The sequence below is a fragment of the Vombatus ursinus genome, unplaced genomic scaffold, assembly GCF_900497805.2.
Source record: "Vombatus ursinus unplaced genomic scaffold, bare-nosed wombat genome assembly UNPS02014798.1, whole genome shotgun sequence".
NCBI classification, from domain to species: domain Eukaryota; kingdom Metazoa; phylum Chordata; class Mammalia; order Diprotodontia; family Vombatidae; genus Vombatus; species Vombatus ursinus.
The window spans coordinates 70,076,936-70,092,594 of record NW_020954576.1 but is presented as its reverse complement, the minus strand read 5'-3'; the positions used below and the strand labels follow the sequence as shown (position 1 = coordinate 70,092,594).

General features: G+C 38.2%; 1 protein-coding gene across 2 annotated transcripts in view; it reads right to left on the bottom strand.

Annotated features, from left to right (window-relative positions):
* LOC114049963 (muscarinic acetylcholine receptor M3) overlaps positions 1–15,659 on the bottom strand; it is a 607,675-nt gene that overhangs the window by 90,234 nt on the left and 501,782 nt on the right. Inside the window, exon 4 of one of the 2 annotated variants that reach the window (XM_027871448.1) lies at positions 13,300–13,410. The exons of the other annotated variant lie outside the window; for it this stretch is intronic. The gene's annotated coding sequence lies outside the window, so the exon portion shown is untranslated. The remainder of the gene's footprint in view (positions 1–13,299; positions 13,411–15,659) is intronic. 2 annotated transcript variants of the gene reach the window in all.

The window sequence follows — 15,659 nt, the reverse complement described above, 5'->3', positions numbered from 1 at the left end:
CCCTCCTCCAGTCACCCCAAACTACTTGGCCACTCCTAGATCCCTCCCACAGACTTTCTGTATAGAAGGTCCTTCTTGTCTCCATTAAGGTGCTCAAATTAAGAGTCTAGCCAAAAGCTCAGATTCTTAAAATCTAGCCACTGCTCAGATTCTTATAATCTAGCCCATAGCTCAATAATGTTCAGATTCCTTAAGGGTCTGCCCAATATGACAGATGTTCTAGTAAACCTTGTCTTTGACGGAAAGAAGGCTTGAGTCGAATTCATTCAGGCAGGACCTGTGTGTTATGATTTCAGGGTGTCAGCACCCCTAAACCCCTAAATCTCAACAGTACTTATCCCACATGAAAACATGTACTAATCAGGATTATTTTACCCTCATATGGAAATTGCTTTATTCCTGTCTATAAAAGCAACACACAGTTTGATCTTGGGGCTAGCGGCACACCATCTGCCTTTTGCCTTGGTGTGCTAATAAACTCCTTTTGATCTTATTTCTTGAGTTTGCCTTATTGACCAAGGCAAGGCCTGAATCAAGATTTCTTTTAACAGTACTACAGAGGAAGAGTTGAGAATACAACAAAGATCTCCAGATTCCCAAATACATGAACTTTCCATTAGCCCATGGCCTGCCAGACTTCAGTCACAGGAAACAGAGTGATGAATAGCCTGACTTCTCATAAATCCCTTCCAACACTATGCCTTTATGAATTTGTTACTCCAGTGCAATGCTTTTCAGGTCTTCCAACACGTACCATTTCAACATAGGGTATGAAAAAAATCTGTCTCTTGTCACCTAAGGAAATATAACATGCCAACTTTTATTCAGAGATCTCATACTTCATTTTTTTAATTTTCCTGTAAGCCACCTGGTAGTGTGCAAATATGTACACAATAAAAACCACTTTAAAAGAATCCCAATGGACTAGTAGGTAATATACTGTAAGCGCTATCTGTTAATCCAAAGTGCAACATCAAGATCAGACATGCCCTGCTGAAATCCACATCTTTTTCACTTTAGCTCCAAGAACCCTCTAGCCCAAGGCTTATTCTAAAAGTTTTAGTCAATTGTTTCTAAAGCATCAATAATGAACAACATGCCACTTTGGTATGTATTACCTATTCCAAAAACTTTTGGACCCATGGAAAAACACCAAGAAATTCACATGAATGGAACCTTTAATTAAACTTCATAGCTTCTTCAATAATGGTTTGAAGATAGGATGGGATCAGCTCAATTAGTACTTTTAACATGAAGTCTTTTTTGATTCTCCTTAGTATCCTCTTGCACCCTCTACCCTTACCTCACATTTATTTTGTATATGCTTATATGTGTATATATCTCCACCTATGGAAAATAGTTATAGGATCTCCTTGATGGCAATGATGGGGTATGGGCCCATCATTCAGTTTCAGAAGCCGAGACCTTTGCCCCTTTCACCAAAAGGACTTTGGTTCCCATTTGTCTGCAGGCCCCAGAAAACCCTTAAACTTTTTTTACTCTGGTCTCTAGTTCCTTATCGACTTCCCTTATCTCCCTTTGAAAGCCCTAGCCCCACCTTCTGATCCTTTCAAACTTCTACCTTCCAGTTCCCTTCATTATCTATTCCCATTGTCTATTCAGTCTCTCAGACCTTCCAATCAGAATTCTCATCTAGACCCTTTTCCCAGCCCCCTCCTCTGGCTACCCAAAGTTACTTTAGTGTATATAAGACCCACCCTGGCCCCCATTCAAAGGCTGAGATTTTCTCATGCCCAAAAGGCTGAGACTCTCTCATGCCTGCTCATCCCCAAGGGAGTTACTAATGTTTAGATTCCTTAAGAGTCTGGCCTATATGATTTATCTCTAATAAACTTTTTCTCTGGCTGGAAGAAGATTTGAGTTGAATTCATTCAGGCAGGGCCCAAGTTGCGATCGTGGGGTTCAAGCACGCCAAACCTCTAGACCTCTTCAGCAAGGGTAGTTTTATTTTTGTCTTTGTTTCCAGAGCCTAACACAGTGACTGGTACTCAGTACAGGGCTTAATAAATTAATATCAATTAACTGATTGATATAAGACCAGAAATGTCATTAGGCAGGGAAAAGATATAAGCCTTTTCCCTGGGTTTAGCTTTGTTTTTGTTCCTTTCACCCTTCCCATTCATTTGCATGGGAGTACAAAATAATTTTGGGGTTAAGAAACTGTTGAGGGGACTTTGAGGTGGGACAGGGGTGGGGAAACAGAGTTTTCAACTTAAAAATGTATTTTTAAAGGTTTTTTAATTCAGTTTGCTGAAAGAATGACATCCAAATGGATGCTAACTAGAAAGACTTTAACCACTGGAAATTAGGCAGGGAGCTACATGTCTTTCTAAATCAGATAAAATTACGAGAGAAACATTGACCTTATTACTGTTGCTTCAGTGGTGGTTCAGTTTTGTCTGATTCTTAATGACCCCTTTTGGGAGTTTTGTTGGTAAAGATAATGGAGAGGTTTGCCATTTCCTTCTCCAGCTCACTTTACAGATGAAGAAACTGAGGCAAATAGGGTTAAGTGACTTGCCCAGAGTCACACAGCTAGTAAGGGCCTGAGGCCAGATTTGAAAAAATGCCTTAGCTGAGATATAGAGTACCTTATATAGAATAGAATGGAAAGGAGGTCAGTATCACTGGATAAAAGAATATGTGGTAGGAGAGCAATGTAAGAAGACTGGAAAGGTACGAGGGGCTTAGGCCATGAATGGCTTAGAATGTCAAATAGCATATTTTATATTTGATCCTGGGGTGATAGGGAGTCACTGAAGTTAACTGAGTAGGAGTCTGGGGGTAGTGACCTGGTTGTACCTGTGGGGAAGGGGGAAAAGGGGTGAAACCTTCTGTACTTTTAGTTGAAAGAGTAATGTCACAGTGTGTGCTACCTCCCATGACGGAGGGATAATAACTTGGCTTAGACCTCTAACTGAAGCCTTAATTTGGAAGCCAAGAAAAGTTCCCCAACCTCAAACTACCTAGATATCTATCTATCTATCCACATATATACATATAAATATTATGTATATGTATATGTGTGCATATACATTGTATGTGTATGTATGTATATATATATATATATATATAAAGAGAGAGAGAGATAGAGAGAGAGAGAGAAAGAGATACAGAGACAGAGAGAGAGAGCAAGTGAGCATGGGATCAGCACAGCAATGCTGGACAGCAGCCATATGAGACCCACAGGATTAAAACAATGGTTGGTGGAGACAAGAAGTCTCATGAGACTTTTGAGGAGCTTGCCTGGCAGAAGCAGCATAATGACATCATTGAAGGACATCAGTGGTACTGTAGTGTTTGAGGCATGAGTTGTTCCTATACAGAGGTACCTTCCTTAGGCACACATTTTCCCTATGTGTGTGTTTCATCCATGCATTTTTCCTATGCTTATCTGCTTTTTCCACTGATAGCTTAAGTATTTATGGTAACATGAGTACCAGATTTGTTGGGAAATGTTTTAAGGCTGTTTTTTTTCCCCTATGCCATTTAATATTTTTGCTTTGAATTGTATCATCTAAGTATTTTGACCTTAATATAGCCTTGTTTGAGGATCCAATGTACAAGTGTTTGTGCATGCATGTGTGTGTGTGTGTGTGTGTGTGTGTGTGTGTGTGTGTGTGTGTGTGTGTGTGTGTGGTGGTCTTCACAGTTGCAATAGCAGCAAGGCAACTTAGCAACTTAAAGATCTCCATTTAATCTTTTCTCATTAAAAAGGATGACACTTTAGGTCCCTTTGTAGTGGCTGAATACAGTTTGGCTTGAAAGTATTAGGTAGGTAGATGGCCTCTGTGCAATCTGTGGAGCCAAGCCTTTGTAGATGACCTACAAAAGTTCTCTATGTTCACAGTGTCTTCTGCAACCTTGACAATGAATCAAGGGCCAATCACTGCATGTGCCAGGCTGAAAAAAATGAATATTAATCACAGACAGATGGCTCCACTGGTGCATCAGGTTACTAGACACTATTTCTGAGCAATACAGTGTGTTTTGAAGTTAAAAGAAGCCTCTATGGAACTTTTTTTTTCTCCTATTTTGACAAGGGTGAAGTTGATGAAATAAATATCTCATAAAAACCCCTAGAAATTCTGATATGTGCTAATGCAGTATTTTTAAAAAGAGGTCAGATAACCTTAAACAAAGACCAATGTATTGCATTTGGTATCACAGACATTCATCTCCTATTTTCTGGATCCTTTTACCATGGGTTCCCCTCTCCCTTGTGTACATATCCTACATCTCTGACCCCCCAACTGTAGTAATCTCCTAAATAGCCTGCCTATGAAGGATGCTGGGCCACAAGTACATAGAAACTGGCTTTAGGCTTAAGTTGGGTTTTAAATATTACTCCAGAGGATATATTAATACTGCAAAGATTAAAAAGAGCTACAGGAAGGCCTCCAGGGTTCTTAGGGGAATTTTTAATGGAGGAATCAGGATAAAACATGGAAACGAGTTGTATAGGATGAGAACATGCGAAAAGGTTGCAATCTGTTCTGACCTACTTAGAGGGTAATTAATTGTCCCTTAACAGGGGGTCTTCAAGTATATTCTATATAACCACTTATAAGGAATGTTGTAGAATGTCCTTCTCAGGCCCAATTTTACTAGATGACCTCGAAGGTCCCTTACAGCTTTGGAATTCTATGATTCTTTCTCAGCATCAGAGATCACTTGAAGTATCACAATAAAGCATCTCTATGTGATGAATTAGCATTGTTCCATTACTTTGTCTTATTAGTAAACTGTTGTTCTATGTATATCGCACTGTAAGGGGGGGGAGCATTAGAAGAAGGGAAAAAAAACCCAACTCACTAACATCTGAAAATTAACCTTAACATGTATAACTGGAAGTAATATTTATGTACTCAGACCAGTATTCTGCCCAGGAGTATTATTCAGGGGGATGCTAATGTGGTTTTTATGCATATGTGAGAGTATGTGTTCAGGATAAAGGGGGGGTCCCATAAGAGAAAGATTTAAAAAAGAAAGTGTGAGAACACATAGAAAGGGTCTAACCATTTTCCAGACACTATATAGTAAGCAGTTCTACACAGTAGCATGCTGGAGATAGTTTGAACAGGTAGATTGGATTATTGTTTGTCCTTTGTTCTCAAAGAGGACCAATGACATCAGGAGGGTGATGCCTTGACTTGCTAGTGAATTGGATTCATGTGGGGAGAAGCTGTGCAGTCACCAGCCCTGTTATCCTCCAGAGTCATCTGAGTCCAATGGCAAGGCATAGGTCAGGTTGATTGACAACAGGCAGATCACTGCTAAAATTTCAGTATGAACATTTTCACATCAGAAATGGGCAAATGCTATAAATCTGGGCTTAACTGATTGTTTTGTTCATGGTGGGTGAGGAAAGCTAGGGGAGAAGCATTTATTTGGCACCTACTATGTGCCATGCTTTACAAATATAATTTCATTTGATCATCACAAGAACCCTGAGAGGTAGGTGCTATTATCATCCCCACTTGAGGTCAAATGTGGCCTCCAGTCTTCCTGAATCTAGGTCCAGAATTCTATCTATCACTCCACCTACCTGCCTTAATGAAGATTAAACTTAAAAATGTGTAGTGGGTATGGCAATATCAGAGACCCAGAATTTGTGAAAGTCAATAAAAACGGGCTCTTCCAACTTCTACCATTATTTTGGGCTACCTAGCTTACTTTTAAAATGCAAAACACTTGGGAAGGGTTAAAGGGTATTACATTCTGTGCAAAGAACACTAGTCCTAGAATTAAGAGACCTGGGTTCCTGTCCAGAGACCTGGCTGGAACCAACTATTTCTTTGGGAAAGCCACTTATTTTCTCAGGGCTTTCCTCATTTGTAAAATAAGTGGGATGGGACAGAGGATCTTTGAGGTCCTTACTATGAGATTCTTCCATTCTATTCCCCCCCCACTTTTTGCTTTCTAATGTGAATTACTTCAATTAGATGGAGTTCTTATACTTTATACCTTTGTAATTGGAGGTTGAGAATGAAAGAAAATTAAAGACAAGAGCTGAGATCAGGGAACCTGAAGAGAATTGATTTTAGAACGCTGGTCTGCTTGGAAAAGGATTAGTTAGGTAGAGCAATGGATAGAACCCTGGGCCTAGCCTCAGGAAGACCTGAGTTTAAATCTGGCCTCAGACACTATCTGTGTGACCCTAGGCAAGTCACTTAATCCTGTTTACCTCACTTTCCTAATCTGTAAAATAAGATGGAAAAGGAAATGACAGGTGCTCAGTTAATTTGCCAGGAAAACCCCAAATAGGGTCATGAAAAGTCAGACAGGACTGAAACAAATCAACAACAAAAACTACTTGGAAAAGGGACAAAGACAAGTGCTGAGGGACAATGAAAGGTGTATAGAGAGGTGGGAGGACATCAAAGACACACTTTGCCTATTTTACCATTTTCCCCTAGGCCCTTGATGATATTAGTATGTGTAATACAAAAGAGGGTGACTGCTTTGGGACACTTCATTAATTTTTTGATGTTTGGTACACTTGAATAAACATAAAGTATGGTAAGGAGTTGAACTACACTATTAAAAACATTTATGTGTATGTATATATATGTGTGTGTGTGTCTGTATGTATATATACATATATCAAGGGCAAATATTCAGATTATATATATATATAGTCTGTATTTTAATATATGTGTGTAGCTATATATATTTCAATAAGCTACATGTGGTTTGTCTTTTGTTCTTGAAGAAGACCATGACATCAAGAAGATGATACCATGACTTGCAAGTCAATTGGCATAAAATAGGCAAAAGAAAAAACTAGGTCATAACCATAAATCATTGATAGGAGCAGACTATGGAATCTTTTCTTATAAGCAGGAGAATCCCCTCTGTTTGAATTAATCCCCTCTGTTTGCTTAATAATAGGATTACCTGCAAGCAGAGGACAGTGGGACTAGATGACCTTGGAGTTTCATCCCAATTCTTTAATCTAGGTTCCTGGATGTTTTGCTGTCTTGTTCTATTGGACATATATATTAGCTTGCTTTCTTCCTTCCTTTCTTTCTCTTTCCTTTAGTTATAAAAAAGACTTTTAAAAGAATAAGCATATGAACAGTGGAAAGGTGATACATGCTTATTCTACCTCATATATCCTAAAAAATGATAGATTCTCAATTTATGGTTTATCTAGCCTTTCAGCTAATGATGCATGGGGTCCAAGACAAAAATATTCTATTTTTTCTCCATATTCCCCCATTTGTCATGTACTGACAGTAATAAAAAAATCTTTGAGATTAGTAAGTGTAAATACCTATTTATATGCTATATATACATATATGAATCTACGTTGTTCCAAAAGTGCAGTTTTAACCTATTTAAAATTCTCTCTGTGTATCTTTGTCTCTCTTTCTCTCTCCACACACACATACACATACACACATGTACATCCATACATATTTATATGGTTACACATATCCTCATGATGCTGACTTCCTTCTTTTTTTCTTCCTCTAAGAATCACTGAAACCTATACTAACAAAGCAACAGTCTTAAGGTTTTTTAGATAATTGGTTAAACTCTTCCACTTTTATGACACTGACTTATTGAATAATAATAATACTATCGATAATTGATTTTATAGTACTTGAGTGACTAAGTCTCTTAATCAGAATTTGAATCCAGTTCTTCCTAATTCCAAATCCAGTGCTCTATTTGGTTATGAGACTGATGTCTATACCATTCAATAACTACTGGTTGATTCTATCAATAATTCCTCCAGGATGATTACTTGGCATCTTATTCTCTTTTCTCCCTCTGTCAACCACTTCCCTGTGCCCTTCACATTCCCATGAGTTCTTTCATTAACTCAAAGCATCTCTCCTAGATAAAGCCTTCACAAACTAACCCCACTAACTCTGATCAGGGCTCTATTTTGTATATTTTTTAGCACTTGCAGATACAGACTTATTTTGTGCTCAAGGTATGTTACCCTTATATTGCTTTTATTCACCATGCTTCTTATTATCATTTGATGTATGTAGTATGTGTTTTTTTTAATGCAGGTGTGTGTATGTGTGTGTGTGTATAATAATCTCTGACACATATTCTCTGTATGTGGCTTTGGGCAATCACATAGACTCTCACTGTCCTGGGCAACTCTCTTAAGATTATAAAATACTGAACAACTGCTGAGCTACAATGGTAGAAGGAATTTCCACACAGAGCATTCTCTCCATTGATTACAGGCTGAAAGAAGAAGAAGAAGAAGAAGAAGGAGGAGGAGGAGGAGGAGGAGGAGGAGGAGAAAGAAGAAATAGACATAATATAATTGACATAGGCAGTTAGGTGGTTCATTAAGATCTGAACTTGAAGTTAGGATGACCTGAGTTCAAATCCTGAGTCAGACACTTATGAACTCCAATGACTCCTGTAAGTCAATAAGCCCTTTAGGCTTCAGTTTCCTTATCTGTAAAATGGGGATGATGAGGGCACCTACTTCACTGAGTTATTGTGAGGACCAAATGAGATAACACATATAAAGCTCTTTATAATCCTTAAAATATCATAGGAATACTAACTAATACTATGTAGTGAACATGTATTTACTAGGAAAAGAGCTAAAATTCTAAGTTACCACAAGGTAAGTGGGTCTTTCCATTTACATGACTCTGAAGCAACATTTGCAATCACCATTTACCAAAAGGTCCATATGGCTGTGATTTTTGCTTATGTGTGAGTGTTTGTTTTTAAGGGGAAAAATATGCAGACTATGCTTATTTTTATTTACAAAGGCAAAGTAAGCACTAGATATTACCAGGTTAGATATAGCAAAGGCCTCATTACCTAATATCCTTGACCCACTTTAGCATGCAAGAGTTTCACTCTTGATGTTTACTTTTGTTGCTAGAGCTAAGAAACCTGCAGATTCCAAAAAAAAACCCTTAAAGTATATAATTTTAAAATGTACTTAGAGGGGGGCAGATACAAGATGGCTGAGTGAAAGCAGCGACTTGCTTGAGCCCTCCCCCAAACCCCTCCAAATACCTGTAAAAAAAAGGCTCTAAACAAATTCTAAAGCAGCAGAACTCACAAAAAGACAGAGGGAAACAAATTTCTAGCCCAAGACATGGATGGCTGATCTGAAAGGCATATCGCACAAGGTGGAGAGAGGAGCGCAGTGTGGCTGGGGCACACAGGCCACAGAAATCCTGGAGCAGGCCTCAGAGTACTGAATCGCAGGCAGCTGTGGCGGTTTCCAGACTTCTCAACCCACGAGGGCCAAAGACAATTTAGAAGGTCAGTGGGAAAAGTCTGTGACTGCAGTGAGAGGTAGAAGCTAGGTCTCGGCCACCCCAGGGGCAGCAACTGCCTTCTGAGTTTCCGGCCCACAGACTGAGGGGTAATCGAGTGGCTGATCAGAGGGGGATTGCAGGAATCTCTTTGCCAGTGCTGAGGCAGGAATCTCTTGCTTTGCCCGTGCTTGGATCTGGGTCAAAGTTTTGAGGGCCGGTTCTGGGGCAAGGAGGAATGCTGGTGTGGTAGAACTTGTGGTGGTGGTGGAGAGGAAACACCTTCCCCTTATCACAGCACCTTGGAAGAACTGAAAATTTACAGGTCCCTAGAAGTTTCTCTGAAAACAACTGTATAAAGCCCCAAAGTGTGGGACAGTATGTTTTCCACATTGGAAACAGACTCTTACCTTAATAAAAAGTTTAAAACTCAAGTAATTGGCTGGGATCATGAGTAAGCAGCGCAAAAAGAGTCAGACTATCTTATCTTACTTTGGTGACAAAGAAGATCAAAACATACAACCAGAAGAAGACAACAAAGTCAAAGCTCCTACATCCAAAGCCTCCAAGAAAAATATGAATCAGTCCCAGGCCTTGGAAGAGCCAAATCAAAGCGATTTTGAGAAGCAAGTAAGAGATGTAGAGGAAAAACTGAGAGTGATGCAAGAAAATCATGAAAAACAAGTCAACAGCTTGCTAAAGGAGACCCAAAAAATACTGAAGAAAATAACACCTTAAAAAATAGCCTAACCCAAATGGCAAAAGAGGTCCAAAAAGCCAATGAGGAGAAGAATGCCCTAAAAAGCAAAACTGGCCAAATGGAAAAGGAAGTCCAAATGATTACTGAAGAAAATACTTCCTTAAAAATTAGAACAGAGCAATTGGAAGCTAGTTACTTTATGAGAAATCAAGACACTGTAAAACAAATCCAAAAGAATGAAAAATTAGAAAACAATGTGAAATATCTCATTGGAAAAACAACTGACCTAGAAAATAGATCCAGGAGAGAGAATTTAGAAATTATTGGATAATCTGAAAGCCATGATCATAAAAAGAGCCTAAACATCATCTTTCAAGAAATTATCCAGGAGAGCTGCCCTGATGTTTTAGAACCAGAGGGCAAAATGGAAATTGAAAGAATCCACTGATTTCTTCCTGAAAGATATCCCTAAAGGAAAACTCCTATGAATATTGTAGTCAAATTCCAGAGTTCCCAGGTCAAGGAGAAAATATTACAAGCAGCCAGGAAGAAACAATTCAAGTATTGTGGAAACACAATCAGGATAACGCAAGATTTAGCAGCTTCTACATTAAGGGACTGCAGGGCATGGAATATAATATTCCAGAGGCCAAAGGAGATAGGACTACAACCAAGAATCACCTTCCCAGCAAAACTGAGTATAATCCTTCAGGGGAAAAAATGGTCATTCAGTGAAATAGAGGACTTTCAAACATTCTTGATGAAAAGATCAGAGCTGAATAGAAAGTTTGACTTTCTAATACAAGACTCAAGTGGAACATGAAGAGGTAAACAGGAAAGAGAAATCATAAGAGACTTATTAAGGTTAAACTGTTTACATTCTTGCATGGAAAGAAGATATTTGTAACTCATGAGACCTTTCTCAGTATTAGGGTAGTTGGAGGGAAAAAAATATATGTATGTGTGTATAGATAGATAGATAGATGGACAGATAGATAAATAGAGGGCACAGGGTGAGTTGATCTGGAGAATAAAATTAAGGGGTGAGAGAGGATTATACTAGGAGAAGGAGAAAGAGAGAGGTAGAATAGGGTAAATTATCTCACAAAAAAAAAACAAACCCAGAAAAGAAAAGGATCTTACAGTAGAGGGGAAACAGGGGAAGGTGGGAGGGAGTGAGTGAATCTTATTCTCATAGGATTTGACTTAAGGAGGGAATAATATACACACTCAATTCGGTATGGAAACCTGTCTTACCCTACAGGAAAATAGGGGGGGAAGGGGACAAGTGAGTAGGGGGATGATAGAGAGGAGAGAAGATTGGGAAAGAGGGTAATCAGAAACAAATACTTCTGAGGAGGGACAGAGTCAAAAGAAAGAATCGAATAAATGGCGGGGCAGGATAGGATTAAGGGAAATAGAGTTAGTTTTTCACAGCATGTCTACTGTGGAAGTGTTTTGCATAACTGCACATGTATAACCTATATTTAGTTGCTTGCCTTTTCAATGAAGGTGGGTGGGGAGGGAGGAAGGGAGAAAATTTGGAAACCAATGTTTTAAAACACATGTTTAAAAAAAATGTTTCCACATGCAACTGGGAAATAAGAAATACAGGAAATGGGGTACAGAAATCTATCCTGCCTTACAGGAAAACAGAAGGGGAAGGGGATAAGAGAAGGGGGAGGGAGAGATAGAAGGGAAGGTAGACTAGGGAAGGGGTATTCAGAACGCATGCCATCTTGAAGTGGGGGGAGGGGTGAGATGTGGTGAAAATTTGGAACTCAAAATCTTGTGGAAGTAAATGTTGAGAACTAAAAATAAATAAATTTTTTAAAAACATAAAATATACTTAAAAAATTTTAAAGGCAGTTTTGAAATATCTACCAAAAATGACATTAAAAAAAAAGTATTCCAAGAATAAAGCCTGCATTTAATTTTTCCTATACTTATGGCTAACCAAATATACTCAATATGTGTGCATAACATTTACATGATTATTTATCTACATATATACCCATATGCATATATAATATAGACATATACTCATCTATACACATATGTAGTGTATATATATATATATATGTTATATATGCAACACACACTTGCATGCATGCATGTATGCATCTTTCTAGCATTCACTTTGAAACCTCCCTGAAAGTGAATATAACTCTATCTCATTTGGAAAAGCGGCATTTCCTAGGTTGTTAAAGGAATTCTGCCCATTTGCATATAGATAAAAAGTGACTTCTCAGCTATTGCTGTGCAGACTAGTCTCTCCAGCAAAATGAAAATTTATCTGCGGTCTATTTAAAACGGGTAGAGCAAGGAATCACAAGAGCAGGTGGATTTATCAGTCTTAACATACCACTTTTTACTATAGAGTAGAATGTGGCCTAAGGTAAATCTTAAATGAGACTCCTGAGGGGAGTCAGAAGTAATCCCATGGTGAGGCAGTGTCAAGTATAATGAAAGTTTAGTTTTAGAGTCAATAGAGCTTCACTGTTTTACCAAATTTTTTACTTCCATTACCTAATTTTCTATTTATAATAACCCAGTGGTTGTTATGCAAATATTCTTATCCCCATTATACATATGAAGAAACTGAAGTTCAGCATAAGGTAGAGGTTTTTTTTTGGGGGGGGGATTGGAAACAAAAAAAAGCACTAGACACAGAGTCAGTAGAATGTATATTCCATGAGGGCAGGAAATGCACATTATATTTGCAGCATCTAGCAAAAGCCTCACACATAGCAGAATATCAACAAATATTTACTGAATGAATGACTGAGTCGGAGGAACAGGAGTTCACCAAGTTCTGCCACTTACTAACCATGTGACCTTGGAAAAATGACTGCCTCTCCAAATCTCAGATTCTATACCTACCAAATAGGTATATAATAATACTTGTACCACTGACCCCACAGAGTTATTGTAAAGATCAAATGAGAAGATGCATTCAAAACCAATTTGTGAATCACGAAATGCTATATAAACATGGGTTATTATTATAGATCATTGCTATTATTACTAATTATTACTAATTTCCCTGAGGCCACACCGCCAGTAAGTGACAGAGCCAGAATATACCAGTTCAGATCTCTAAGCTCCAATTTCATCATTTAATGCACTACGTGTAATACTGCTTCTTTCATAGAAGCAACCTGAACTGTTTTATAATCATGTATCACCCATTTCAGAGGACATCCATACTCAACAGATGTTTAGCTTTATGTTAAGGCATTTGTGCAATGGATCAGGGGAAAAAGGTTTGTGAAAGCAATTTAATTTCGATTAGCACATAGCATGCACACTAATATTAACCTTCTTTGATCTTTCCTCCTTTGCTCTTGATGGAGATGGATGGTGAGGATCAGAGAAAATAAATGAAAGATCAATGATATGACTCAGACACAGGCACTGAGAACACACCACCTGGAAGAAATAAAAAAAGGCAATAATCCACCTCATTCTCCTCATTCTGTTCATGTAATCAAGGCAATGATTTCAAAGTTTATTATGATTATAACTGGCAGATTGATTAAGCTCAAAGAAGGGTGGGAGGACATAAGTCCATGTACTGATTCATTCATTCATTTTATTCATTTGACATATCTATGGGGGAGGACAAGAATACTTCTGACTTGGGGAACCTGGCAAAGTTTTATAAAGGAGATAGAATTCCAGTTGGACCTTGAATTTTAAGAGGTGAAGCCTAGAGGTCAAGGGTAATGTAGGAGGAGGGAATAATATGAGCAAGGGCACAATGGGAAAGTAAGTGGAGGTCATGTTTGGGTCACCACAATTCTTCTATTTGGACAGAGTGTAAGGAAGGTAAGAGGAAATGATTGGTGATAAAACTCAACATAGATGAATATATTAATCCAGTCTCCTTCATCAGTATCTTTTATACACCCTAAGTGAGGTTAAGTAGCTAAATTTTTAAATGGGTTGGTCAGAAACATAAAATTCCTATTTATTACCTACAAACACCTCAAAAGATACATTGGGAGACCTTTTTGTTAAAATAAGGAAAATCTTACTTGGTAGATATTTTAAAAATCTTTCACTGCATGGAAGATCTTTTGCAGATTACAGAGTTAATTCTGGTTGATTGATGTGAAACACATTTCTGAATAAATTTCATATTTCGTGAATAACACAGGAATTACAATTTACATACATACTATACTTCTCCCTTAATCTGTGACATTCTTCTCTGATGAAAAACTCCTTTCCCTCCACATAATTCATTCTTTCAAGTCCGGAGAACAGATTTGCCCTCATTCCAATCTACTATTCCTTGACTTTTCTCTTTTCTCTATGAGTTCAGTTGCCTTCCTACCCATTTTGGATGCATGGGTATGATTGGCCATTTTAATGATGTTCTTACTTTCCTCCTAGATTCTCTGTCCTCACCTTGTTTTTCCCTCAACTTCTGACATACATGCCTTACCAATCTGAATCCAATGCTCCTATATTGAGAAAGGTAATGCAATCATACTGATTTATCTGCATTTATCTCCAAGTTTATGCTATTTGACCATATCTATGCCTCAGTTAGTAATCCTGTCATTCATCTCTGATCAAACCCCTGCTACATTACCCACAATGATCATTCTTAATATTTTTAAGTGCTTGTAGCCCCCAAATACAGCTCCCTAAATCATCAAGAAAGTCTTCCAACCTAAACTATCCTCTGTTCTCCTCTTCAACATTTCATAGGATCATAGGTTACAAAAGCAAAAGGAACCTTAGAGATAAGCCAACATCTTCGTCTTTAGGTTACAGATGGAGAAAAGGAGGCCTAGTGAGGTTAAATGACTTACCTCAGCTCATATGGATACTGAGTAACAGAGTCAGAAACTGAAATCAAATCCAGTATCCTTTTAACTGTAACATACTTCCTCTAAAAAACATTTCTACAATTTCACTCATCCTTTTTTCTTTTCCATCTCAGTAAAACAAACAACAAGGAACCTTTCTCTTTACCAGAAATAATTCATCTGCCCACGCCCTTCACCCTATTTCTTCCTGCTTCCTTGAGGATTTTTCTGCATCAATTACTGCTCGCTGCCCCCTTCCCCCCTTTTCATTTTCATTTTCTCTCCTTCCCCTGGATCTTTTCTCTTTCTTTTCTGCCTCCAAACATTGAGGTTTCCCCATTTCTGAAATTCCTTAACTTGACACTTTTACCTCTTCAAGGGACCATTCCATCATTCTTTCCTTTTATTGTCAACCATTTAAAAAGAGTAAATCTATAATCAATATTTCCCCTTTGCTACTTACTCACACAAGAGTAATCACTCTTCTCAGAACTCACAGAATTCTATTTTGTACCTTTATTTATTTATTACATTATATTTTGCATTGTATGGCTTTGTATATGTGCCTAGGAGATCTATAGGAAGGCCTCTAATGTTTTTGGAAGATTAAGGGAGGATGTGGACCAGAGTTTTTCAGGCTGAAACAGCATGGAAGGACTCTGTAGTAGAGGAGGTAGTGTCCACATTGATGAGATCACAGAAGCAATGAAACAGTGTATAACAGGAGAGTGGCCAGTAAATCTAGTCCTTATGAGCATGCAGAGAGTACCCCTTCAGGGCAATCACCATGTGGATTAGGAAGCATGCACATACATTTCATGGTTCTGGTCTGCTACTGACAAGGTAAAGAGGAGCCTT